This window comes from Leopardus geoffroyi, chromosome D3 (assembly GCF_018350155.1).
Source record: "Leopardus geoffroyi isolate Oge1 chromosome D3, O.geoffroyi_Oge1_pat1.0, whole genome shotgun sequence".
Classification (NCBI taxonomy): Eukaryota; Metazoa; Chordata; class Mammalia; order Carnivora; family Felidae; genus Leopardus; species Leopardus geoffroyi.
Window position 1 is genome coordinate 86,033,388 of NC_059339.1, and position 27,532 is coordinate 86,060,919.

The window sequence follows — 27,532 nt, forward strand, 5'->3', positions numbered from 1 at the left end:
GATACTTCCCTCACTAAGCTTAATCATTTCTAGCTTTTGATTTAAAATGAGAGATGTGTGACTCCTGCTTTCACTTGAACACTGAGGGGCCATTATAGGTGTATTAATAGGCCTAATTTCAGTATTGTGTCTCAGGGAATGAGGAGGCCTGAGGAGAAGGAGAGAGATGGGGACAGTGGAACAGTCAGAAACACACGCAGCATTTGTTAGTTAATCTCGCCATCTGGTATGGGCACAGTTTGCGCCATTCCAAAACAATGACAATAATATCATCAAAGATCACTGATCACAGTTACCATAACAAATACAGTATCACAAAAAAGTGGGAAATGTTGCCAGAATTACCAAAATGTGACACAAAATGAGCAAATGCTGTTGGGAAGATAATGTCAGTAGACTTTACGATGTAGGGTTGCCATGAACCTTCCATTTGTAAACACCTTGACATCAGCTTAGCACGTAAAGTGCTAGTAAAGCGAAACATACTAAAACGTGGTATGCCCGTATGTGAAATCTGGAAACTTATCTCCAACTAATTTAAGGCGACTTGTATTTAGCGTCTGAACAACCTGGTTAATTTCCGAAATAATTATTTGAAGCACTGAATTTATCCATAATATAATGAAGTTATTTTTATAATTTCTTCCATCCAAAATATGTAATGAAATATCCATGAATTGAATAAATTCCCCCATATTAAAAATGAAAAATATTTGAGTAAATACCAAGTCCCCATATATCCATATACTTATAATTAATTTTTAAAAATTTTGCATAAGTATTACTTTGTACCCAAAATACCTGGATGTCAGTTTGTCTACATTATATTATCCAAATTCTATATCCTTACTTCTAAGAGAATCTTACTTTCTTAAATAACATCTTTTCCCCATACCTGTTTGTATTAGTCAGTAAGATACATTTGGGTCTTACATTATTATTGTTGATTGTTTTAACAAAGCTTTTGTTTTTTTTTATGTTTATTTTGAGAGAGAGAAAGAGAGAAAGAGAGAGAGAGAGAGAGAGAGAGAGAGACTATGAGTGGGGGAGGGGCAGAGAGAGAGGGAGACTCAGAATCTGAAGCAGGCTCCAGGCTCTGAGCTGTCAGCACTGACAAGCCATGAGGTCATGGCCTGAGCCAAAGTCGGACGCTCAACCGATTGAGCCACCCAGGCGCCCCTAACAAAGCATTTTTAATCCAGAGGATTCTCTGTGGTTTTCTGCTTCTCACACTTCACATAATCCTTCTTACCACAAATAAGTTCAAAAAGGATACAGTCAAAAATTATTCTTCAAATCAAAATGAAAGGTAATAGGCATGCATCGAAGTCTTTACTTTGATTAGCACTTTTGTTATACATGCAATTACAAAACCTATGTTGGTTCTCACCTGTGGCACAGAACCTGTAAACAGAAATAAACTTATGCCTTTGTGTTACAGCTTTACATGCCAGACAAAGATACCGTTTTTGGGGGCGCCTGGGTGGCTTGGTTGGTTAAGCGTCCAACTTCAGCTCAGGTCATGATCTCACGGTCCGTGGGTTCAAGCCCCGCGTTGGGCTCTGTGCTGACAGCTCAGAGCCTGGAGTCTGTTTCGGATTCTGTGTCTCCCTCTCTCTCTGCCCCTCCCCTGTTCATTCTCTGTCTCTGTCTCAAAAATAAAAAAAAAAAAAAAAAAAAAAAAGATACCGTTTTTGGAGTTAGATGAATGGAACTCACTACAAATGTAGCCCAATATTATAAATACAGTGTAATAAATACAATGTGTGTACATGATTTCACCAAAAGTATTTTTTTATTTTTAAAAAGCATTTCTATTTCCCAATTAAGAGATCCTTTGAACCATGTAGATTATTTAATTTTGGAAGGGTTCAACTTATGCTCATGAATGAGGGGAAGGTCCCCCATATAAAGGTTCTGTTACTTCAGGTACTCACTGCTGGTTGTACAACTTTCCACATTTGTGGCAATAAAACTAATTTAATAGAAGTAAGCCAGGAAAACACCTAGTAGGTTTTGATAATCGTTGAGTTGTATTGTCAAATATGACTTTAAATTGTTAAAGCATAGTTTATAGAACTCAAAGTAACGGCTGGTATATATCCAGTACAAAGGATAAAATCAATTTTATTGCATTTAAGAAGTCAAATTTGGGTGTGGTATTAGAAAAATAGTAACCACTGCTGCTCAGAGTTACATGGTCTGTGGATAAACATAACCCTTCAGTTTTAAGTTTCAAGTGATGTCAGCCCAGCTCATCTTATGAGCAGTCCATTTACTTTGGGGATAATGGGAGACATTTCTGTTTACTGATTGTTCAATACCAATGACAACTTGAATGAATTTGGAACAACTTCTATTTCTAGCTGACTCAGTCACTGTGGAAAAGAATGGCTGGTTTATAACCATCTGGTCCTTAGCTATCCTGCTAAGAGATTTGGAAGAAATCATTAAAAAACAGAATCTAGTGGCCTTATGTGATCTGAAATGTGTTGGGATTTTGAAGTTATTTCTTTAGGGAGAGAGAAATGCTGTGTAGCACTGACAGTGTAATGGGACTAAATTCTTAGTGTTCTTTGTCGACTCACATTGAATAAAAATACCAAACCTTAAGTTGCACCCTCTCATAAAAAGGCTAAATTAATTCGGTAAAATGTGGGCATGGTGTTATAACGTTGGCGTGATAAACAAGTCAGAGACAGAAGTGACCCGACCAGCATTTTATGACTTCATTCCCTGCACTGTCCAGTCACTAATGTGTAATGCAGGTGAGTGAAATGGTCTGTAGATTCAGTAGAAGGCAGTCCCTGCCTGGCCACCAAAATCATGGCTGAAGTGAGTTCGTCTTAGGATGAAATGTGGCCAGTACACCAAACCTGAAAGAGGTCCTCTGATTTAGGGCACTGAAAACACAGAGGAATTGGTTCACTGTGACAGAAAAATGCATAAGCTAATTAACATTTAATTGGAGTGTATGCCATTAAATGTAATGTGTGTAATACTGATGAATCCTGGTTTACTCGCTCATTAAGACTGATATACTCTGGAAATTGATGTCTGGAGAATAAAATCTAATACAAATCCCTAGAGTACCTCCTTCTGCCCCGATTCCAATGGTTTGCTTTTTCAGTTTGACCGGTCACCCTTTAGATGCCTACCTTTGAACTCTGTGGACAGTGGAAGGAGCTACAGCTCACGGGCCATCTGCTGTGCCCGCACTCTGTCTCATGGTCACTCCATTCTCGCACCCCGCGTGCTGCCCTTCCTGCCTGCTGCCTCAGTGTGGCTTTCTGCCTGTCATTTCACACAATGAAGAGCTAGCTAACTCCCTTCTATGAGCCAACCCAGGAGATTTCCCCAGAAGTCAGTCAGGCTCCAGAAGTACTTTAATTTTTTTAAGTTAATTAATTTATTTTGAGTGACAGAGAGAGGGAGAGAGAGAGAGAGAATCCCGAGCAGGTTGCATGCTGTCAGCACAGAGCCAGATGCGGGGCTCGATCTCCCAGACCATGAGATCATGACCTGAGCTGAAACCAAGAGTCGGACGTTTAACCGCCTGAGCCACCCAGGCGCCCCTGGAAAGTACTTCTAGAACTAATTACTGTCTATGCAAGAATTGACAAAATACTTTCCAAGTTTTATGAACAATTAACATAGAGTGTCAGCTGGAAAAGAGTCAGAGAAGGAGGTGTCATTGTCATTCCTTATTCCTGTACATTAAGAAAATGTGGTCTGGCTTTGTTTTCAGGATTTACATAAAGAATATTACCTTTGATGTGTCACTCTAAAATTGTACCATATGCTACTCTGTTATACAGAACTGTTCTTTTCTAAGAAATCAAACCATCTATAATTGGGTGCCAGACTTTTTGAAATCTTTGAAGCAGAAAAACGGTTTGAATATTTTTTATGTAGGAAAAAAAACCTTTTAACTTGAAATGTTGAATAAGGACTTAAAAACAGAGTATGTTTCTTAAAGTGGCCACTCAGTAAACTAACAAAAATATGTAAGTTTTTTTTTTGTTTCAGCTTTCTAGAAAATGCTTTAAACGATTAATATTCAATAGTACAATACACCTCAAGACTGAATTTATTTTTACCAACTTGTCCCTTGTATATCCATACATTTGTAAAAGATTTACTATAAACATGTTAGGAAGAGGTATTAATACAAAATGCTCTGGTAACGTAAAAACAGGATGATATAATAAAAAGAGCTTGTAATGGGTTCAATTGTGTCCCCCAAAGAGATATGTTCAGGTCCCAGCTCTTGTTACTTTACTTGGAGATAGTGTGTTTGCAGACATGACCATGTCAAGGTGAGGTCATACTCGGTTAGAGTCGGTGCTACATCCAAATGACAGGTGTTTTTATTAGAGAAAAGAGAGTAAGATTTGGCTACAGAGATACAGAGGAAACACAGAAGCAGGTCATGCCAAGACAAAGGCAGAGATTCAAAAGATGCACCCACGACCAAGCAATGCGGGGAGTGCCGGGATTGCTAACAGGACCAGAAACCAGGGATCAAGCATGTCCTAGGTTCTTCCTCAGCCTCTCTCAACTGTGAGAAAACACATTTCTGTTGTTTTAAACCACAAGTCTGTGATCATTTACGATGCCAGTCCAGTACTAGCACCCAGCTCTTTCAAATCGGGCTTAAAAAAAAATATGCCATTTGCGAAAGGCTTTGAATGGGTTAAAACAAGTAGGTGGAGAGAAAAAAAGAATTCCGTATATAAATGCAAATTAGAAATGATGAAATTCAGCCACGTTTTTAAGTAGGTTTGGGAGCAGAGGAAGAAGAATAGAAATATCTGAGAAGAGTTCGAGAGTTTGGACTTTGTTTTGAACACAAATGGGGCAAATTAAAGTTCTTTCTTTTTAAGCTTCAGATTTCTTTTTTCTTTCTGATTATCCAAGGGATATAAGCTTTCTGTCTGAAAAATAAGGCTGGCTTTATGTATTGAAAATACTTAGAAATAAGTACTAAGTAAAACACAACATTTATTTTTCAATGTATACTTATTTTTGAGAGAGAGAGAGAAAACACAAGTAGGGGAGGGGCAGAGAGAGACACAGAATCAGAAGCAGGATCCAGGCTCTGAGCTGTCAGCACAGAGCCTGACACGGGGCTCAAACTCACCAACCGTGAGATCATGATCGGAGCCAAAATCGGACACCTAACCGACCGAGCCATGCGGTGCCCCGATGTAACACTTAAATGCACAGCTCAGCTTATAAGAAAGACACAGGAGGTGCCACAAAAAGCTAAAATAAAGAGAAAGTTTTCCAGAGGAGTCAGTTGGGCCAGGGAGACTTTGTCCGTCTTGTAATGAACATGGAATATGTGAGCATCTTCACCGTTGGGGCTGCGGGGGCAAGAGAAAGTACCTTGGCTTCCACAAGTTACGGAAACAACTGGAATCACTTAAGAAGTGATTAAGGAAACAACATGCAAATGCCAGCAAAGAAAATGACTAAGAAGACTTCCTGGTCTGAGCTCAGCTCCTATGTCAGTCCACGGCTGACCTGGCTGCCATTTCCCTGCCATGACACCACCGTCATGATCATGGCACCACTAGCCCAGGAATTTATCAAAATGAGCCAGAGTGCCTCTCAGGATTGCCATGTGCAACCTTTGAAACAGGGACATACCATCAAAGATGACCAACATCATAAGCACCATGGGTAAAAGTTGGAAAATAGATACATCTATGTATAAAAACAATCACTGTGGTGCTTTTTATAAAATAGAAAAAATAATGAACTGTTCACCAGTTTGTCATTGATTTAAAAAAAAAGATAATTTACAGCAATTAAAGCTGATGATGTAAATTTGAGTCCATTGACTTGAAAAGATGCAGATCAGTTTGCAAAGTGTGCCAGAAAGTGAGCCCAACATTTTGAACATGTATGTAAACACACACACATATACACACACATGCACATACATACACAAACATATCAGTGCGATAAAGCATAAAGTACCGAAAATTCGTATCAATGACTTTGCCTTGGTGAGGGAATCTTAGAGATGAAAAATGTTCCTTTTATATCTTTGTACTCTAACAGTTGTCTGGTTAGTAGGGACTGATTTTATTATTTTATGTATTATTAAAATATCATACATAGATAATATAAATAATAGTATTATAATCACCTGTGAGTGTGTCAACCAACTTAGAAATAAATGAATGAAATGCAGTATAAATATGTGATATGTGCTTTTGTTACGATTATATGGTCCCCCAAATTTTATTATAATGGTTTGCATATTTCATTTACTAAACATTTGTGATTTATACTTTTATGGTGTTTATATTTATTTCTAGAAATCATGGTTTATTATTTTACATACTTTTGAAATTTATATAAATTACACTATATTCTTTGGCAAACTGCCATTTTTTTCTCATTGTTATATTTATAAACATTTACTTTGAGAAATATGGCCCCAGTTTTTCATTTTATCCTATTACGGGGTTATAGTCTGCTGTGTTTCGGATAGCTAAGTTATATTCTTAAAATATGTCCATTCATTCAAGGTTGGCAGCCATCAATATAACTACATGGCTCTTTTCCCTTAAACAATTAATAGGATGAACTGTATTAATATATTCCCTGCAAAGCCATGGTCAAGAACATACTCTGGAGCCAGACTATCTGAGCTCAGATCCTCCCAATGCTCCGATTCCTCCTTGGGAAATGAGACCGCCAATGGCAATTTGACATCATGGGTTTGTAATAAAGATTTAATATCAAAAGAACTAGGCTTGGAACATATGAATGATTTGACAAATAGTAGTTAATATCTTCATCTTTATATTTCAAGAGTCAATCCCAGCTGGGCATATTGAAACATTATCTTCATAAACTTTTTATTTCAGTGTCCTGTGGCACATAGGATGTTCACAATTTGAAACAGGTCTGTGAATTTCCTGTACTTTCCTAGACAGAGTTTGGCATCAGGATATTGTCAGTGCTCATAAAAAGAATGTCTTGTTTTTAAGTGTTTCTGTTTTTAAGCTTTAGAGCAACTTAAATGGCAAATGAAATCTTACGTTCGTGTTGCTTTTGAAACCATCTTAGCTTAGTACATTTTTGAGGTATATTTTGTTTATAAATTTCATGGCCACTCAGCCTTTATGTATCTCCCTGAATGCATTCAGGTAATTTGATTTTCCTGGAGTACTCTCCCTTTGAATTTCAGATTTCTTTGTATCTGACCAGGCAAGTCCACAGCCTCTGGCCTTAAGTGCCTGGGTTCAAATGCTGACTCCCCATGTTCTAGTGATGTGTTTGGAAGAAAGTGCCTTTCCTTCCATAAACCTTGGCCTTGACATCTTCCAGATAATTTTAGAAAGTAGTAAAATGGTTAATCACCTAACATGGTGACTGGATCTTAGTAAGTGCTTGTCAGTGTTAGCTATCATTACTATATGGCTTATTCTGATTTCCTTTCATTTGTATACACATCTCTTCTCATTAGTAATATTGTGTACGTATGTGGTCTTCTCTTTTCTCTCCTTCTCTTTATCTACAATGTTTGGAAATGTATGCATTTTGGGGTGCTTGGGTGGCTCAGTCGGTTGAGTGTCCGACTTCAGCTCGGGTCATGGTCTCGCGGTTTGTGAGTTCAAGCCCTGCATCAGGCTCTGTGCTAACAAACAGCTCAGAGCCTGGAGCCTGCTTCAGATTCTGTATCTCTCTCTCTCCACCTCCCCTGCTCATGCTCTGCCTCTCTCTGTCTCTCAAAAATTAATAAATAGTAAAAAAAAAATGTATGCATTTTCCTGTCTTGCTTTGGCAGGTCAATGTGAGGAGGCAAGGGGGAGAGTCAGGGAAATGGACTTGTGTGCCCAAGAGTTGCAATGGTTGATGGTAGAAGTTAAACTAGATACGGAGGGGACTGAGGGCATCAGGGAGGTGACTGAGTTTGAAAACAGGGTAGGAGCAACAGTGGACTTGTGGTCTTGATGGAGTTCAAACATGTTAGAACTGAGATAGTTACCGGAGTAAACTGGAAAGCTAAGAGGTGCTGGTCTGAGGTTGAAATGTATGAAAATAGTTTCAGTGAAGGATGTGAACTTCAAGTATTTGGAAAATTTCCTGATGGGAAATAGTTAATTCCTCAATAATACAAGATGATGCCTTGCACATAATATAGAAGTTGTTGCCGACCATGTATTTTGAAAGAGAGAAAGTGACCTTAAAGTATCTTTAAAATAATGTAACTAAAAGCTCATCCTGTTCTACTTTCTGGGCTGGCTTCTTGGGAGGATTTCATTTTACAAAGAAATATATTAATCTAATTTTATGACATACAAATATTCAAAATGCAGTAACAGATTTTGTGTTAATTTCCCTTTTGAATCTTTCAGTTTCAACAGATTTAGATGCTAGAAACATGTAGTACCTGAGAATATCCCACATAGGAAATCTCATTGAATTGTTTAAATAAGTCCTGTCTGCTTACTGTGTTTTCCAGGCATGCACCCTCTTATTAGCTTATAAGCCCACGCCTTATTTTTATGACTTTCTCCAGCTCTATAAGGAGAGAAAATAGAGACCAGAGAATTATATTTAAGTCTACAGTCTGATAACCTTTGTCTCTTGTGCATTCGAGCTTCGTGTTATGGAAGCACATCGCATTGACATCTGCAGGACTTGTTTTGATAACTATAATTTCTTGGACAGAATGTATCACAAAGCTGCCTCTTAATGTCTGCAGCCAAAAGCATTTTTCTGTAGTGTGTCACTAAAAATGTTATGAAATAAGCAGTAGGATTTTGTGTTTAAGTTCCCTGTTGCCATTTGCTTCGAGCTGTATTCTCCTGTCTTTAAATGTACTACTTCTAACAACATAGCTGCGGTTCACTAAATTGTACTGAATTTGTTTATAAATAGCGAGGCAGAGGTCACTGGCAAATTAGATTTAATGCAGGTCACCAAGGCCTCCTTAGAGAAGGAACTTGCAGGCACTGAATGGCACTTGCAGAATGAGCAAGGAAAATTGAGATTCAGAGATTTGAACACTTGGTAGGGGCAACAATTATTATTGTTTAAGGGATACAGATGTAAGAACTAAAAGAAAAAAATTATTAACCTCGAGACCAGTTCTCATTTAGGAATTTCAGGAAAATTAGAATTTATAGGAATGTACCTGAGTGGGAAGACTGAAAAATAATTACTAGTGTCCACTGCTGAACCATATGAAAGTGGAGTAAACCCATCTGAGCTAGAAACGCTGTTTTCCTGTTCCCACAATGCTTTGTTTATACACTCTGATGATGATTGTGGATCTTTCATGTGCTGTATCCAGGGAAGTGTTTCAGTGTATGGAGCAGATGATAAAATCTACCTAAAACATAACATAAAGTACAGTTCAACTCAGGTCTAAATAATTTATTGAACATCTGTGTTGCCTAGATGATATTGACTTGGCTGGGCATAATCGTATTTCCAAGGAGAGGTCTTTGTCTTCTAAGAAAGTAAAGCAGTGTAGACCAATGGAAATACAGGAATCCAAAATTCAGTTGATCGTTAGCTCTGCGACTAGGCAAAATACTAAGTCTGTCTAAATGATGGCTGCTAATATTTAGCAAATACTGCTGTGCCTCTGGCGCCGTGCTTTACACGATGCGTTCATTTAAATCTCCTAGTAATTCTCACAAAACTCTTAGAAGGCTTATTATTCCCATCGTAGAGGTCATGAAATGAAGGCACAGAGAGGTTGTGATGCCCATAATTGGCAAGTGTTAGAGCCCGGGTGTGAGTCAGAACTCCTGCACTCCTAACTACTATCCTACATGTATTTTAGTCTTACTGTTTTCATCTGAAAAAGGAAATAACTTATAGTGCCATTGACAAATAGATGTGATGGGGACTGTGGCACAGAGTAAACCCCGAGTGAATGGTAACCGGCAGTGTTTTGCCTTCAATAGCTACCTGTTTTTTATCAATTCTTGATGTAGGGTAAAGAACAATGCCATTTCATTATTTGGGAAGTTCTTATGTGAATTCATCTGAAACGGTTCAGAAATGAGTCTGTTTTATTTGTTGGTCTCTGAAACTCTCTCCCTCTTTCCTGAACCTATCCTTACGTAAAGAGATTAGTGCAAAGATATTCACCACCTTCACCACCCGACACTCATCCTCTCCCGATACCAAAAGATTTAGTAAATCATCATAATTTCCACTTCTGTTTCCTACTAGTTGAGAAAGACAACTGCCTGATATATTTCCTAAATACAACAAGCCTTTGTAGCCACTTTTATATCAAATCCTAGCAGCAAAGAAATAAAAACTTTCAAGTTTCAGGCCTTTGTAATCTAAAATCAGATAGCTTTTCTGCAATCAGAGAAAATGTCAAAGTAATCATAATCCTTTTGCAAAAAGTTGTTTGGTGTCACTTTTCATGAATACGAGATCTGTCCCTTTAATCACTGGACCATCCTGTTAGATTTCTAAGCCGCATGCAATTAACCAAGCTTTGCCAGAGATGACTTTTATGAAAGATTTACTCTCGGATTCTTTTTAGGGGCTGTATTTTCAATTTAATTAACTGATTCCTAACTGTGTTTGTTTCTCCTTCACAATGTCACTTTAGTTGTTATTCAGTTTATAAGAATCCTGGCTTCTGAATAATTTTATCATACATACTAGAAGCCAATTTCTTCCCAACTCGGATGTAGAAGATAGTGTTCTGCGCATTCTTTTGCTTTATGCTACATGGATTATACCTAATCTTATTAAATACGGTTTTTTCCCGCATCTGCCTTTCTGAACATTTTTGAAGATCAATGCTGTTTAAATCTCCTTCTGCATCCTATTCTACTTAGTATCACTTATAAATTTTTATTTTTTAATGCTATCAAAGTCATTATTAAAATACACTAAAGGCTGAAATAAATTTTAGAACAATTTGGCTAGGCAACTCTAGACAATATCTGCAAACTAGTTTTCTTCAATTTTTTTCTAGCATTTTCTGTGTCCTTATCACATTGGTAAATGCCCCCAAATGCCATTTGAAAGGCTATAAAGCAGTGCAGTAGGTGACCTAAGAACGCAGTAAACTCTTTATTAGTGTCAGGACCAAATTAGAATTCACTTTAAGGTCACAAGTTGGAGTTGCTTTATTACATTTTTCATGAGTCAAAATCCTAAGAGGAGCATGCTTTACAGCCAGAGAGTAAGTTTGTTTTCTAATTTGTCAGGAAAATAAAATCTATGGCTTGATCAAGTTCTCAGGTTACACATCTTGGAAGGGTAACTCACCTTAAATTGCTTTGGTTGATACTTCTGCTTTTGAGAATAAATTTCACAGGAGCCCATCTATACCGAGCTAACCCTGCAATGAGATTCACTATAGCCATTATTAATAATAAATATTTATCCATAAGCGTGAGGCCAAATGGGCATGCTACATGTGTAGTTCAAATCCTGAAGCTGGGAAAAAGTGTTCAAGACTTCTCAAGTATTTTTTTAAGCAAATATCGTAATTGCTTCAGAAAAAAATGCAAATCGGTTAACTCTCCCTATGTTAGCAGCATTATTATCATTTATTGTATGCTTCCTTTGGACCAGGCCCAGGACTCAGTATTCAGGTACAATATTGAAACATTAATGAGAAAATGTTCATAGACTCAGCCTCAGTTACTTTGAAACCTGTCTAATTTTTGTTTCCAAACCTTAATGTATAATTATCATCTCTATGAAAATGAATTCACTGAAAGGGCAGGGGTAAAGCAGTGTTTTCAGGGAAAAAACTAAGTGAATTTTGAGATATGGAGTAGGGAAATGCGGCACCATCCCTCCGTTCCTGGACAAAGTGAAAATCAGCCCTATGTTAAGATTCGCTCCAGAGATGCAGCTAATAACACACTTGACCAGGTAACACCTGATTCCACCGCTCACTTCTGAGTAGAAAGACACTGGTATTGTCTGTGTCCTTTTCCCTCTCCCCTTAAAACTCCCACTCAATCCATCCACATTTACTTTTGTTGATGATAATTACCAGAGAAAAGAATATATTCACCTTTCTGCATTTCTTCCTTTCTTTATTCATCATTTTTTTTTAATGTTAAGTGTTAACCAGATAAAGGCTTGGTTTAAGACATTAAGGGCATAGCTATGAACAAGCAGAGAAAAATCCGCAAAGAGCTTATAATCTAGTGGGAGGAAACTAAAACTAAACACAACAAATAAGTAAAATATTTAATAACCTGGTGATGAATGCTACCAAGAAAATGAACAGAAAGCAGAAAAAAGTTGACCTTCACCAAAGAAAATGTCAACTTGCTCATATCTTCATGGCAGAAGATAATTTTACAACTTGGAGCAAGGCACCCATGGAAATTAGGCTTTATTCTCCCACAGAGACTGGGAGACGAGACGTTATCTTCCTTGATGGCTATATTTCAAAGGAGGCTCCCAGGTTATCTTTCGGTGTCAAACTAGCAATGGGGCTCTTAAAAAGATTTACAACCCCAAGAGGCAAAGTAAATGCTCCAAGAAAAGGCAGGAAGTTTGGTCTGTCTAGTTACTGTGATAATCGCAGGGGTGAGCAGGAGGAGGTCAGGGGCTTAGAGTCAAGCCGAGGAGATGGTAAGACGGTTGGTCATCTTACAGCCCCACCGACCGTGGGCGGTGAGATGGGCAGGCACAGGAGGGTGTCGAGCCCCACAAAGTCAAGATCTGGTTCACATTTCAGCAACGGAGAAAAGCAAGGCACGGGAGCAAAACGGGAGACAGAGAAAGGGAGAGACAAACTGAAGTAAAGCTCTACGACAGCTGTGGGTGGACAAGGGAGGAAGCCTCAGTGCACAACAAGCCAAAGACTGTGAATGGATCCAGCCCTGATGATAGCCCAGAGAAGCGGATAGAAGCACAGAAGAAATGTCTTCAGACACAGCTAACCCAGAAACTGGAGCCATATGGATGGTGCTTTGGAGGGGGGTTTCCACTGCCCAGTGAGATACTTGTGAGATGTTTCATAAATAATTAAGCTTGGGGCGCCTGGGTGGCGCAGTCGGTTAAGCGTCCGACTTCAGCCAGGTCACGATCTCGCGATCCGTGAGTTCGAGCCCCGCGTCAGGCTCTGGGCTGATGGCTCAGAGCCTGGAGGCTGTTTCCGATTCTGTGTCTCCCTCTCTCTCTGCCCCTCCCCCGTTCATGCTCTGTCTCTCTCTGTCCCAAAAATAAATAAACGTTGAAAAAAAAAATTAAAAAAATAAATAAATAATTAAGCTTCCTAAACTTTTCCGTGGTCTTCAAGCACAAATACCTTGGGTGTCCAATCAGTTGCATGTGAGGATAAAGAGACTCAGCAAAAGTAGCAATCTTGGTAACTTAATGGAATTTATCCTTGGGACAGCACTCCTCAGGGTAATTATCCACAACCGTCATTTGTATGCAAAATATAGAGCTGTCACGTCTTAAACTGCATAAAATGGGAACATTTACGATGATCATTTCTGCGCCTTTAAAAGAACTTTATACCTAGTATACCAAAAAAAGCTGTTTCCTGAAATGATTCCTATGGGTTTAATTTTTAACTTCCATTCCTTTATAAATAATACTTGAAGAAATTTATTTTCATTATAGTAGTGTTTCCCCAAATGGTCTTCTGTAGACCATTAATTTTTTTTCAAGATTAATAATTAAATGATTGCATGATCAGATGTCTGAAGAATGCTGGATTGAACAAAGTTGCACAAGTTTATTTACTATAGAACTCTTTAGTGCATTGATTATGTTATGGTAAGTTGTGCCTCTTTAAGAGAGGGTTATGGAATGAAACCTTTCTAAACATATTTTTGGCGATGGCTCCCTTTTACTTTTAAATCTCTGGCTGTATCTCTGAATTGGAATTCTGTAGAGACATATAGAAACAATGATTACATTTGTTGGTTTGAGAGACCCTTAGATGTTGGTCTGAGAGTAATTCACACCTCCGCGTGGAAAGTGTCTCAGGTGGGCTGGAGCCAGACTTCATGCGAGTGTTGACGGAAGGCTCAGGTCAGCTGGGGCTATCATGGAGTAATATGCAAGCCACAGACATAAAGGTTAAGTGCTCATCCAAGCTACTAGAGGGCACCTAGCCCTTGGCTGGAAGGATGATTCTCTGTTCCGATTTATTCACAAAGGCGAAAATGTTCTAAGGTCTCCTTACCAATCAGAGGGAATGTTGGGGTTCTGCCAATTTGAGGATCCTGGTTCCTGCCAAATTAATCCAGCAGCTGTTCTGAGAGTATTCAGGCAGCTCCAAATCTATGCAGTGGCTTCATCTTTACGGTGTTTATAGCCTGGCTCCCCAAGAGCAATACAGAAGACTGTTGTGGACTTCAGAGACAGAGCAAGTGGCAGTATTTCTGTAATTTGCTCAGTGTACAAGAGCTCAGATGGTTTGCTGAGGTTTAGAGTAAGATATCAAAAATAATTGTTGCTTTTTCTTTAATCCTACTAGATGGTCATATATTAAACTTGTTACTGACATACTTCACATCCCACATACTGTATCTAATTAAAAGAGTGGCAGTCTGACAGGCCCTTTTCCTGCATCTTTCTTTGCTTCATGCATCTGTCATTCTTTTTTGAAAAAAGAATTTGCAATATAAACTTAATTTAGTATTAATTTCTTTAGAAGTGGAATAAAAAACATTATCAGGACTTGGCCTTGAGGAACTAGTTGGTATCTTTCTTTTATATCACCAAGTGCAACAGACTCCTTGTCCTACGCCACCTTCCGTTTGGGATGGCCCAGTGGTGACGGCATTCTTCCTGTCTCTTGGGAGACTGCATTGAGAGTTGCAATGAAACTAGACATGTCATGTCAACATGGCAGTAAGAGAAAGGCATACAGTTAAAAGGAGGTTGCTGGGGCGCCTGGGTGGCTCAATTGGTTGAGTGTCCAACTCTTGATTTCAGCTCAGGTCATGATCCCAGGTCGTGGGATCCAGCCCTAGCCCCATGCTCAACATGGAGCCTGCCTGAGATTCTCTCTCCCTCTCTTCTGTCCCTTTCCCCCATTCGTCTCTCTCTTTCTAAGATAGATAGATAGATAGATAGATAGATAGATAGATAGATAAAAAGGAGGTTGTTGATATCCCATCCCTGTAGAATTAGGGGGTCAGTGTCCACCGTTTCCATCTTCAAGGACTGATCCCAGGAGGCGGACCGGTCCTCAGGACTCTGCATCCCAGCTCACACCCTCCTTCAGCACTGAATCTTCAGTCTTACCTCCAGCTCTTAAGCACATTTCCGGGAGAAATCACAATATACAGTTCGCTCTGCATTTCATGGTAATATTTAGCAATGTGTTAATTCCTAAGGAAAACCTAGTAGGTAATGCAAGTTTACCCTGCACACTACCCGCCTGGCATATATCCACATGCAAACAGCGAGGACTCAGGAAAGGCTGGAAAAATTCAACCAAACCCTGATCCTTTTAGAGGAGATGGTTTTAAAAGCAACTGGAAGATGGATCCTGGGTTTCTTGACTCCCTTGTTCTCTTTAGTGTATCATGCTTCTTTGGAATGAAAGAGCCAACAACAACAAAGGAATGGCCTCTCCTTGTCAAGTTTTAATTCTTTAAGACTTTTTTTTGAAATCTTTAGTAGCATTTATGTTAAAATGTATTTTACTTTAAAACCTTTTGCATGAGTGAGTAAAGCTATATATTTCTTCACATTCAGTCATTTATTATTCATGAAATCAGAACACAAATAGACTGTCAGAATATAGCCAAAGGGCTGAATTTAGACTAAGGGGCTTGCTGTTACCATGTAAAGTGCTATGAAAAATTGAAATCATAGTAATGGGGGGTAGATATATGGTCCCTCCCAAGGAAATGTCCCCCAAGTCTCACAAAGCATTAATCATCATATTTGTTTCTATTTTCAAAGCTCCAGGCATTATTTTGGATATCTTTGTTCTCTGTTGAGTGGTCAACTTATACTCTGACTGCGTGTATTGCATCGTATATTACAAACGTTTATTGAATTCCCGTGAAATGGTTCTGTAAAATGCTTTGGGTATTGCTGCACACTTTTGTGTTATTTGGAAAAATATAGATTTATAGGCCTTTTCTTAAGATGGTTTCTTAAGACTATAAGAAGTAGATATCCCAAAGTAACTTTCAACATTTAAAAATGTAAGTAACTGTTGGGTAGCTTGGCACCCTGGAGGAGTTAACCCAAATTGTTAAATATTCGACCTTTAAGATATTACATCCATTGTTGAATTTGGATGAATTTCTTTGCTGGGAGGTTATTCCTGTTCTAATGAGGTGTCTTTAGCTATGTCTACTTTGAAAAAACAGCTTTTGTATTTAAGCACATTTGACAGTGTCCCTTTTAGATCAAGCACCAGCAAAGAAATATACAGAAAACAAAGACTATCTGAGGAAAAATATTTGCTAACTGTCTCTTTGGTTGAGAAAGTTTGATCACTAGGAGTTTGGAGAACATACAATATTAACAAGTAAAGCCAGTGTCCTGTGAGACTGCTGGATTCCCTAGAGAAATGCCAGCTAGGAAAATCCTGATGATAATTTATTTTATTTTATTTTAATTTTTTTCAATGTTTATTTAATTTTGAGAGAGGGAGACAGCGCGAGTGGAGAAGGGGCAGAGAGAAAGGGAGACACAGAATCCGAAGCAGGCTCCAGGCTGTGAGCTGTCAGCACAGAGCCCGATGTGGGACTTGAACTCATGGACTGTGAGATCATGACCTGAGCCAAAGTCTGACACTCAACTGACCGAGCCATCCAGGTGTCCCCTGATGATAATTTATAATTAGAGACTTAGTGTGGCCATTTGAGTTATGTGTACTACATCATCTTGCGCACAGACCAAGCACTGAGTCACCCAAATCATCCCGGAGCCCCCCCCCCAGGCTGGTCTCATCCCTGAGTGAAGGACCCACCCTACCATGTCAGTAGTGGGTGTGGTGGCGATACATCGCAGGCTATTCAGATGCACTTCTTCACAGTATCAGGTGTTTGATACTGGACCACACCCACAGGAAGGGAGAATGCTTCATCCTTCTGGCTGTCGGGCTTGAAAGCTACCCCTAACAAATGTAAGTGTGTGCATACACACAGACACATCGTCCAGAAACCACAGCATTATCTTCTAGATTCTATGTGCCTCTTTCTTGAAAGTATTCTTGTGTGTATAAACCCCTTATTTAGTTCTAATTCCTTTTCTCACAACTCACTAATATTTACTCAGCTTGAAAATCATTATGTTGGTTGCATGACTTAATCATTACGTTGGTTGGTTGATTTGTTTGATGTCTTCAGCATTCTCTGGACTACATGATTATTGAGTAAATGCTGTTGTCCACAACCCTCAAATATTTATTTTAATAGATGTTTATATAATCTTTTAAGTTATATATTATTGTATATAATTGTAAATTATATATATTTTATAATACTATGTGATATGAATGTATTATTTATATATAATAAATATATAGTGTATCTTATACATTAGATATAAACATATATAAATATAAAATAATTGTATAAGTAACTAGTATATTCCTATAAATATACACTGTATATCATATACTTTACATATGATATGTACTGTATATAATTCTATATTAAATATAAATGTATAATGTGTATGTTACATATAGTTATATACATTAAAATTATTATATATCATTTAATATATACCTTGAGGTTAAATACCCCTTTTACATATTGGGTAATTTAATCAATGAATGTTCATTTCCCTCGATGATCTTGTAATAAAGTATAAAAACTTGTACACTCTATCACTAAAACCAGATTTGGTTCATTTCTTTTAGGAGAACATATTAGCCCAGCCAGTTGATGGTGAGCATATGACAATGGGAAACTGTAATGTACAAGGTGACACTTAGGTGTTCTGGTGTGTGGCGTTGGGAATCATTCACGTATTTTCTATATACATAACTCTTTTTGTGTTCTGAATTTCCTTTTTGAGAACTTTAAAAGTGATTATTTTAATTTATTTTTTTATTTTTATTATTTGAGAGAGAGAAAGGGAGCACAAGTGGAGTTGAAGGGCAGAGAGAAAGAGAGAGCGAATCTTAAGCAGGCTTCCCACTCAGTGCAGAGCCCGACAGGGGGCTCAATCCCACGACCCCGGGATGATGACATGAGCCGAAATCAAGAGTCTGTCAGTCCACCGACTGAGCCATCCAGGCGCCCCTAAAAGTGATTATTTTAAAATTTCCAAAAGTCCTGTGTTCAGTGGTTTTTTTTTTCCTTTAAAATTTACCAAAATAACCTTCTAGATGCTAAGATTATGGCATTCTGTTATCTTGTTGAAAAATCCTTGTGTCAGAATACTGTATATGGGACGGAACCTGGGGCCACATGCTCTCATAGGCAGGTCACCTGGTGGCTTCTGACAGCTAAAATCATTTTACTAGTACAAGGTGCCCTCCTCTTATGTGGTAGCAGGATATTCAAAAGTAAAATCTCCACACGTGGTTCTCAGTATTTAAAAATGTACAATTTCAGTAAGCCACCTTTTAGTGTTTTATTTAAAAAAATATTGTCAATGAATTTATAACTACATACATGCTACACATTTCCATACAGCAGATACAAAAAGAAGCATCACCTGGAGCAAAAGAAAATAAATCCTGGAATGCAGCTAATTCAAGGAGCAAGAGTAATCTAATATTTCCCATGTTCTAGTACTACTTAAAAGACATGACTAACCATATATGTTGTTCTGGTCAGATACCATTTTCTCTCGCCCTCAATTTGGAAGTTTTGGGGAGCACCACAGTTTACATTGATTTCAGCCATGTCCGTCCTGCCTTCAACAGCAGTTTCTAAGTTGACTGATTTAAATCGGAGATTCTCTATACATGGTCCATGTATGAACTTCAGAGAATCCATGAATACCCTGACCTTTCTTTCTGGTTCTTGTTTCTCTGGCTTTCGTTGATTGATTAAGAACAAATGTTTTCATCAATGATTTTCTTCCCAGTGTGGGTGTTACACCCTCCCAAGAATAATACTAGCTAACTAACAAGTATTAGACACATGCTATTTGTCATTATCCCTGTACCTTTGGCTTGAATTAACTTGATTTTCTCACAATAGTCATAGGCAGTAAACACTCCCCTTTTGTCGGTGAGAAAATGATGGTAAGAGAGTTTAAGAAGTTACCCAAGTTTGTACATCTAGGAAGTGACCAAACTAGAATTTAAACCCAAAGGTTCCTATGCAAAGCCTACACTGTTAACCATGAAGCTAGACTTGCTGAAAATACAGTTTGTTCAGTCTTACAGAATATAGTTTTACCTGTGAGTTTCCATCTGTCTTCTCCCAGATCACAGATCCTGCAACCAGCTTCTAGCTTGTGAATTATTTTGGCTACTCTTCAGAATTATATACCAAATTTTTATTTTATTTTATTAAAAAATTTTTTTTCATGTTTATTCATTTCTGAACAACAGAGAGAGACAGAGCACACGCAGGGATGGGGCAGAGAGAGGGGGACACAGAATCTGAAGCAGGCTCCAGGCTCTGAGCTGTCAGGACAGAGCCATACGCGGGGCTTGAACTCATGAACCACAAGATCATGACCTGAGCCGAAGTCGGACACTTAACCAACTGAGTCACCCAGGCGCCCCCCAAATTTTTATTGAATAGGGAATTTTAAACAGTAAAATTAACTCCTCAAAATTTCCATTTTTACCCTTCCAAATATATTATTGAATAGGGAGTTTTAAACAGTAAAATTAACTCCTCAAAATTTCCATTTTTACCCTTCCAAATATATTTTAAATTAAGCAGAAACTATCTAAATATGTTTTAGCCAGTAAAACACAGTCATCCTCCTGCTGGATTAGAGAAAGCCACCTAACTAGCCACCCCATGCTATCCAGGGTTCCATTTTCACACTTGAATTCTGGCAAAAAAAGTACTAACTGAAGATATGTCACAATGAGTAGTTGATGTTGGAGAGATGATTATGAGACCATTTGACCACTATTTTACTCAAAACAAAAGTGTCCTGTACTATAAATATTAAATAGGGAGAAGGGAATTTAAAATGGCTATCATTGGCTCACCAGTGGTTTTAGGCTTTAGAAGAAGAAAAGAATAAACATGAGAGAATCGTATTGAAAGTCTTTCATAACAAGACAGGTAACAGCAGCAAGATGGTTGGTGTGGCTGGAGAGGAGTTGGGGGAAGAGTAGTTGGAGGTATGTAGGGTGGGGGGTCTAGAATCCATTTCAAGGAACCTTTGTGTATGGAGTGAGGAAGAAGCCATGGTGCACTTTTTCCATAAAGATATGCAGTTCCAGTACCGTGCTTTAAGCTTATTTATTTCTTTGAGAGAGATGGAGAGAGTGAGCAGGGGAGGGGCAGAGAGAGAGAGGAAGAGAGAGCATCTCGAGCAGTATTAGCACTATCAGTGTGGAGCCCCAAGTGGGGCTAGAACTCACGAACCATGAGATCATGACCTGAGCCGAAACCGAGAGTCAGATGTCTACCTGATGAGCCACCCAGGCACCCCTAATTCCATGTGTTAAATAGTCTATCTTACTTTTTGAAATATGTATTAATGCTTAAAAAAAAATCCATCATCCATGTCCAGGCCCTTTCATGTGTATTCTGTCTATTCTGCCTCCTTGATCTCTGTGTCTGTCTACACCAAAACCACTCTGTCTTAATTACTTAGAGCTTTATTTATAGTACGTCTTGAAATTGGGTAGGGTGATCCCTCTAACATTCTTTTTTTTTTTTTTAAAGTTGCTTTGGCTTTTCTTGGTCTTATCTAACCACCAGGGTTAAAGGTGCATACTCTCCAGCTTTGTTCTCCCGTTGGCCTGGCACGGTGCGTCTGTACCAGCAGTAAAACCTAAGTTGGCCACAGCTACACCTGTCCTTGTTCTCTTCCGAGGGCAGAATGCTGAGAAGAGTCAACGCATAGTACCAGGGTGACTCTACCTTTAACCAGATCCTCATGGCCCTTTTGCATTCGTTCGATTCCTTTTGTACCGGCTTCCTAACACGATCTTCCCATTGGGTGCTCCCAATGCTCTTAATGCTTAAACTAACCGCCCTTACCCAATTCATAATAGATCACTTCGCTTCATGCATTACTGATACAATTATGTATCTTTTGCTAATTTTTTATTTCCTTAAAATGTCTTCCCTTCTAAGTAACCTACCTCCACCCACATACTCAATTCTATTCCTCGGTTATCTTCTCTATTTTCCGCATGCTCATTTGGCTTTTTCGTGGCTCTGCCAGTTCGGGGACGTCAGTTCCTTGATCTAGTTATGACTGTAGCTGCAGTACAAGGTGGGCTGCAGTCGACGTCACCCTGGTGCAGACCTACAGTGCACACACTGTGTGGCTCTCACTCTGTTCCACAGCTTTCCTGTTGACATCAAGCCCTCAAATACTGTGGGATCCTGATTGGTACTAAAGATTGTCGGCGGTGCTGAAAGCTCATGGTGTCCACCTTCCCCCAGTGAGAGATGGGAACCAGGAATTGACTGTTGCTCTTTTTCTTTCCATATGGATTGGCCTAAGACAGGTCTCGTGACAGTTCAGAAGACAGCTCTGCCACATCGAGAACTTACTCGCGCATAGCTGTGGTCAGCTCAGTATTACATCTTTATGTTGGCTTTAGCCAGCTGGCAGCTGGCTGACCACATGAAGGATCAGATTTCTGGCTATAAACACATAGGGATTACTCGTGGCACACGGCAGCATTGCAGTTACCCACACTTTCACTTGTGGTTAACTAAGATGAGATACAGATGGAAGTAAAGGCAGTGAGATTCTCAGGGGCAGCAGAGAGTCCGAAACAGAGGACCTGATGTTTACACTTAGCACCCCAGCAACTAAGGAAGAGGTTCCGTATTTGGGGGGTTTCTTTGGATTGGGGAAATAATACATATCACGTTCCGGAATATTTTTCCAAGCCATTTCTTGGTTTGCTTGGAAGGTTGCCAGTTTGCAGTGGAGTCCAGAGCAGAAAGGACTCTTGGGTAGGGTCCGGCTGTGTTGTAGACATTCCTGACTGTGGACCTGTTTGACCCAGGAGATCTGATCATTCTGTCAGTGTCTGTGTTATGTAAGAATGCTGTCTGGGGTCTAGCACACCCCAGTAGGAATCCTGCAGTGCAAAGACCTAGTGATGTAGAACATGTTCATGACCTTCAGGGAGAACTGCTCTCCATTTTAAATTGCCCTTTGCATGATCCTGGTCTTAGTAGGGAATAATTATTGGACCATGGGGCACCCAGTGCCTAGGGGACAGGAGCCACCTTCCGTGAGCTACATATTAGTAAATCTACCAAATCTTAAGGTGAGGTGGACACAGCAGCAATGCACTTTACAATGGAAATATTCCGGAACAAGTCCTAACAGGTACCAATGACACAAGGTATTACAAGAACAGGTGGCACAGACCCGCACATCATATATCTTTCTTGCTCTGGTGGTTTCTTTCATCCCACACCTGTGGCCTTATGCGGGATTCCCTACGACCAGCTAAAGAAGGAAACAATCCAGGCCTGGTTCACAAACTTGTTAGCAAGATACACCTGTGCTAGCCAGAGGTGCACTTCGGCCACATTCCAGCCTCACCCACAGTGTCCCTAAGGACAAGGTAAAGAAAAGTCTTCTCATTAACCAACGTTGTTCACTTCGGGCTCTGCTTTCTGGGGTAACACAGACTAAGACACTTCCTTGCCACCTTCCAAGAGGCCAAGATGTGGACACCCTTGTCATCGGCCCACTGACCGCTACAAACTAAAGGGACCTAGTCACTCTTTGCAAGTGTCAGTATCTTCCGAAACCTGCAATCAGGGCTGCAAGATGCTGTACTTGTAAGTCACATTTTATGCTCCGGGAACTGTAAAGCACATACATTTATGCAAATGAAGTCTGGTTAAATGAAGTTCAAAGTCATATCAAGGCAAAAAAAAAAAAAAAAAAAAAAAAGGTTGAAAAGGCAAAAACATAGCCTGAGAAGTGAGGGTGTAAGTAGGTGAAGTGCCTTAATTTGGTGTGGTTGGGCTCCTGGGCGGCTTAGTGGGTTAAGCGTCTAACTCTTGGTTTCGGCTCAGGTCATGACCTCACGGTTCATAGGTTCAAACCCCGCATGGAACTGTCAGTGCAGAGCCTGCTTGGGATTCTCTCTCTTTCTCTCTGCCCCACCCCTGCTCAAGCTCACTCTCTCTCTCTCAAAATAAATAAGTAAACTTAAAAAAATGTTAAAAAAAAAAAACCCAACAACTTTGGTGTAGTAGCTAGTCCTGTTCTGGCGTGATTTAGTTTTGGGAGAGTGGGGAGAGGGAGAGATTTTGTGTATGTGTGGGCCTTAAACCAATTTTTTTAAGTCTCGAAAGGCAGAGCTCCCTCCTCACCTCCAAACCATGCATCTGCTGTTCGGCGGCCAGATCGTTACCTGGAGCCTGCAGGAGAAAGCACCCCCAAACTTGCCCGAAGTCTACTCTCCTGATCTGTCTCATAACTAAGTTACTCTTGACATTCACGGTGATGCTGTCATAAATCTACCTAACATATCGTCATTATTTATAGCAGTATTTTCTGTAGAAAAGAGATTATAAGAGATGTTCAGGAAAATGAATTTTCATGGTCATATGAGTTTGGGAAATACAATGGAGTATGTCTCCCCTTTTGAAAATTCATCAGGAACATTTACATATTAAAGGCTTTTAAAAAGAGTTAAAAAGCAATGAAAAGACAATTTTATCCTTATTCAGTTCAGCAGGTACCAAACATATGGGCCTGCATAACTTCATTTTATCTTCGTATTAACCACTTGCCCCACCCCAGATGTTTTCTCACTGTCTCATCATTCAGTGAGCAAAAGAGAGATGTGATTCACAGTCTTGGTAGCCCTGTGGTCCATTGGTGTTCACAGAATTCTGGAATTTAAGGGGACCTTAGAGACTATACAGTGATTCATAAACATTTTATCCCACACACACACAAAAAACCATTTTATTTGTTAACTTCTCCCCATACACACAAGTTTTAAAAGAAGGAATCCACCAATCACTTGGTAAATGACAATGATTTCTCCCTATTTAGCAAAGGGAGATAAATAAAGTAAGTTACGTATTTATTTTGGTGGGTTAACAAGACATTCAGCAAAATATCAAAGGATCTTAATATCTTTTTTTTTTTTAATTCTTATTTCCATGATCTTCTAAGGATAGGAGACCTGTACTTTTCTCATGTTCACAGTTACTTACTGACCACATGCTTTGGTCTCAAAGAGGTTGAATGGTTTACCCAAGGCCCACTGCTATTTGGTAGAAGAGGAACTAACTCAGAGCTCCCAGTTTCCTGATCAATAATCATCCCATTGCCTTTGATGTTTCCCTAGAGTAGAGGTTGGCAAACTGTTTCTGTAAAAGCCAGATAGTAGATATTTTAGCCTTTGCAGGTCATAAAATCTCTGTTGAAACTACTTAGCTTTGCTGTCATAGTATGAAAGAAGGAAGAAAGAGAGGAGGGATGGAGAGAGGGGGAGAAGACACACACACACACACACACACACACAGAGGAAATAAATTTTTAAAAAAAGGTGAATGTCATCAAGACATGAAACAAATTAGCATTACTAGGTAGCCAAGAAGTATCTACTTAAATATGTCTACTCGTTATATTCCTATTTCTTTCCTGTCCCTACACTAAGAGAGAGTAAAATTCCTTCTCCCAATGTCCCTTGTCCTCTTCTGATGTTTGTGGCTGGATCACAGCCCCATTCGTTGATGGTGAGGGTCCATGCCTGTTTCCCAGTTAACCATGAACACCTTGGCCTTTCGTAGGGATTGTTTTCTTTTTTAATTTTAGAGAGAAAAAGTGCTAGCAGGGGAGAGGAACAGAGGGAGAGAGAGAATGCCAAGCGGACTCCACGCTCAGCCAGAGGCAGGGCTTGATTCCACGACCCTGGGATCATGACCTGAGCCAAAATCAAAAGTAGGACGCTCAACTGACTGAGCTACCCAGGTGCCCTAGGGGACCATTTCAACTGGTCCTTCTGACTCCCGCCTCTCTGCTCAGTTTGTTTCGTGGGCAAATGCTGGATTAACCGACAACACAGTTCTAACAAATTTCAAAAGCGTTCCGTGTCTCCATCTTGAGCGTCGCCTCATAAAACCCAAATAACCTTTGCTAGACACACTTTCTAGACTTACCCAGTGCTGTCCTCTTGTTGCCAACTGACTGAGAAATTGCTGTTCACACACATGCCCAAAATATTCCCTCCGTTTGGCATTCCCTCTCTTTTCCTTGTCAGTTCTCTATTTGTTTTTCAAAATGGGTTCTCAAATGCTGTCCTAGAGAGAATCCCACTGCCTTGAAGCTTTCTTACCTGTTTGTGACTCCTTTTGATCTCGTCCTTGTCTCACGAGAAGCGCAGTTGTGTAAGAAGAGCACTTTGGAGTGAGAAAGATGTGAACTCTTCACTGCATTCAGCTCAGTGCCATTGGACAAGTTGCTGAGCCATCCGGGTCTCTGTTTCCAAAGTTGCAGAGTGATTTCCGGGAGCAGTACCTTCGTTCACTTTTGCATGAACAGCAGCAACTGAAAAACTGCCCCTCTTGTAGCAGAAGCTTAACCACCTGCTTGCCAAGTGACAGAAGCAATAACATCAAATTGGGAGCCAAGATGCAGGGGCCGAGGAGTGAGGGAGGGGCAGCTGGATCATAGGTGGGCTTCTGCCTCTGTAGAATCATGACATTTAAACTTCGCTAAAAGAAATGACAGAGTATCTTTATTTACTGTTATGGCTAGCAAGACACCACAGATTATATCCTTATTCCAAGAATGCGTAAAGAAATACAACCATTTAGCAATCAGACATCTCTTTCAAGATGCTGTTCGTTATTCTTTCTTTCGTAACTGTGGATGCTACACCTGTTTCTATAATTGCCGGCCTCCCAGGAACAGATTTATACTTGCGTGGTAGCTACTTGCTTTCTACAGGTTTTCTGCTTATCTTTATAAAAACTGAGCTCTGCCTTTATGACAAAATACGTAGGAAGTAGTGCTGACCGTTTCACACTTTCCACGTAATCATTGTCTAGACCAGTTAGGAAACTATTTAATGAGGAAATTTAATTGCATTTATTTTTAGATTTGAACAGTAGCAATAACACCTTATGCCAGTTGTCCACAGACCTTAGCTGATTAACATTATTGGAAGAATTAGGTAGAAATTTAGAATCTGGAGCCACCCCAGAGTTTTAAATTCATTAAGTCTGAAATAAGGCCTAGGAGTCAACATTTTCAGAGAAGGAGATGCTGAAACCATGACAATAACTCAAGCTTTCCATTATTGTGTTTCTTCACACCTATCATGATCATTATTTGCCTTGTGAGCTAGATTTCCGCTGCCCATGCTAATTATATTGCTTGGTAATGTGTGCATGCATATGTGTGTGAGTACCCCCAAATGACTGTTATTTTAAAACGTGGTCTCTCGACTTGAAATTTCAACTAGCACCTTAAAGATAACAGTGTTTAGGGACGCCTGGGTGGCTCAGTCGGTTGGGTGTCCGACTTCAGCTCAGGTCATGATCTCAAGGTTTGTGAGTGTGAGCCCCGCATAGGGCTCTGTGCTGACTGCTCAGAGCCTGGAGCCTGCTTCGGATTCTGTGTCTCCCTCTCTCTCTGCCCCTCCCCCACTTGTGCTCTGTCTCTCTCTGTCTCTCAAAAATAAATAAATGTAAAACAAATATTAAAAAAAAAGATAACAGTGTTTAAAGACATAGGATACTAAATCTGCAAACAACCACCTGCCGCCACTGCCATCTTGCCATGTATAAGCAAGAACATGGAAGACGTGCAGAACAATCTGCAGAACAGTTATTTGAGGTGTGAAACTGCATGTTTTTACTCCTCCCTTACCACCACCCTCACCCAGACTGTTGAAAGCAAAAATTCAGCCTATTTTTTTTATTACTTTGGGAGCATTTAATAACCCCTAAATTCTTTTATTTTGAAAATTGCAAACTTCAGAACAGTTGAAGAAATCGAAATATAAAGACCCATTTACAGGTGAACTCAGCGGTTAATATTTTGCAATATTTATTTTTCTTTCCCTCTCCCTCTCTATTCACCTCTCTGTACTTTTAACTAAATTTGTGAAATTAAGTTGCAGATACCATAATTCGATATTTATGTCCTAATTAATCTTCTTTTATGTAAATAGTGCATGATCACATTCAATACTGATAAAGTAACACAATCTGTATATCATGTTTCCTTCTCCCCAAATGGACCTATAGCTAGTTTTATTTTTTGCTCCAGATTTCACTCAAGAATTACTCACTGCATTTGGTTTTCATCGTTAGTCTCCTTTAATGTATACTACTTCACGTGCCTTTTTCCATTCTTTCTTTCTGCCTCTCTCTGTCTCTTTTTTTTGTCTTTTGTTTTTTGTCTTCCAAGTTGTCAACATTTTGGAAGAGTACAGGAACTTGTTATTTACAATATGCCCCCAATCTGGACT

General features: G+C 39.4%; 1 protein-coding gene and 1 long non-coding RNA gene across 2 annotated transcripts in view; both read left to right on the forward strand.

The window, feature by feature from the left end:
- Positions 1-27,532, forward strand: part of DOK6 (docking protein 6) — a 363,336-nt gene that overhangs the window by 146,878 nt on the left and 188,926 nt on the right. The window lies entirely within an intron of this gene.
- Positions 1,110-3,087, forward strand: LOC123588388. The gene is made up of 2 exons (XR_006707827.1): positions 1,110-1,465; positions 1,686-3,087. It is a non-coding gene; the product is annotated as an uncharacterized LOC123588388 (long non-coding RNA).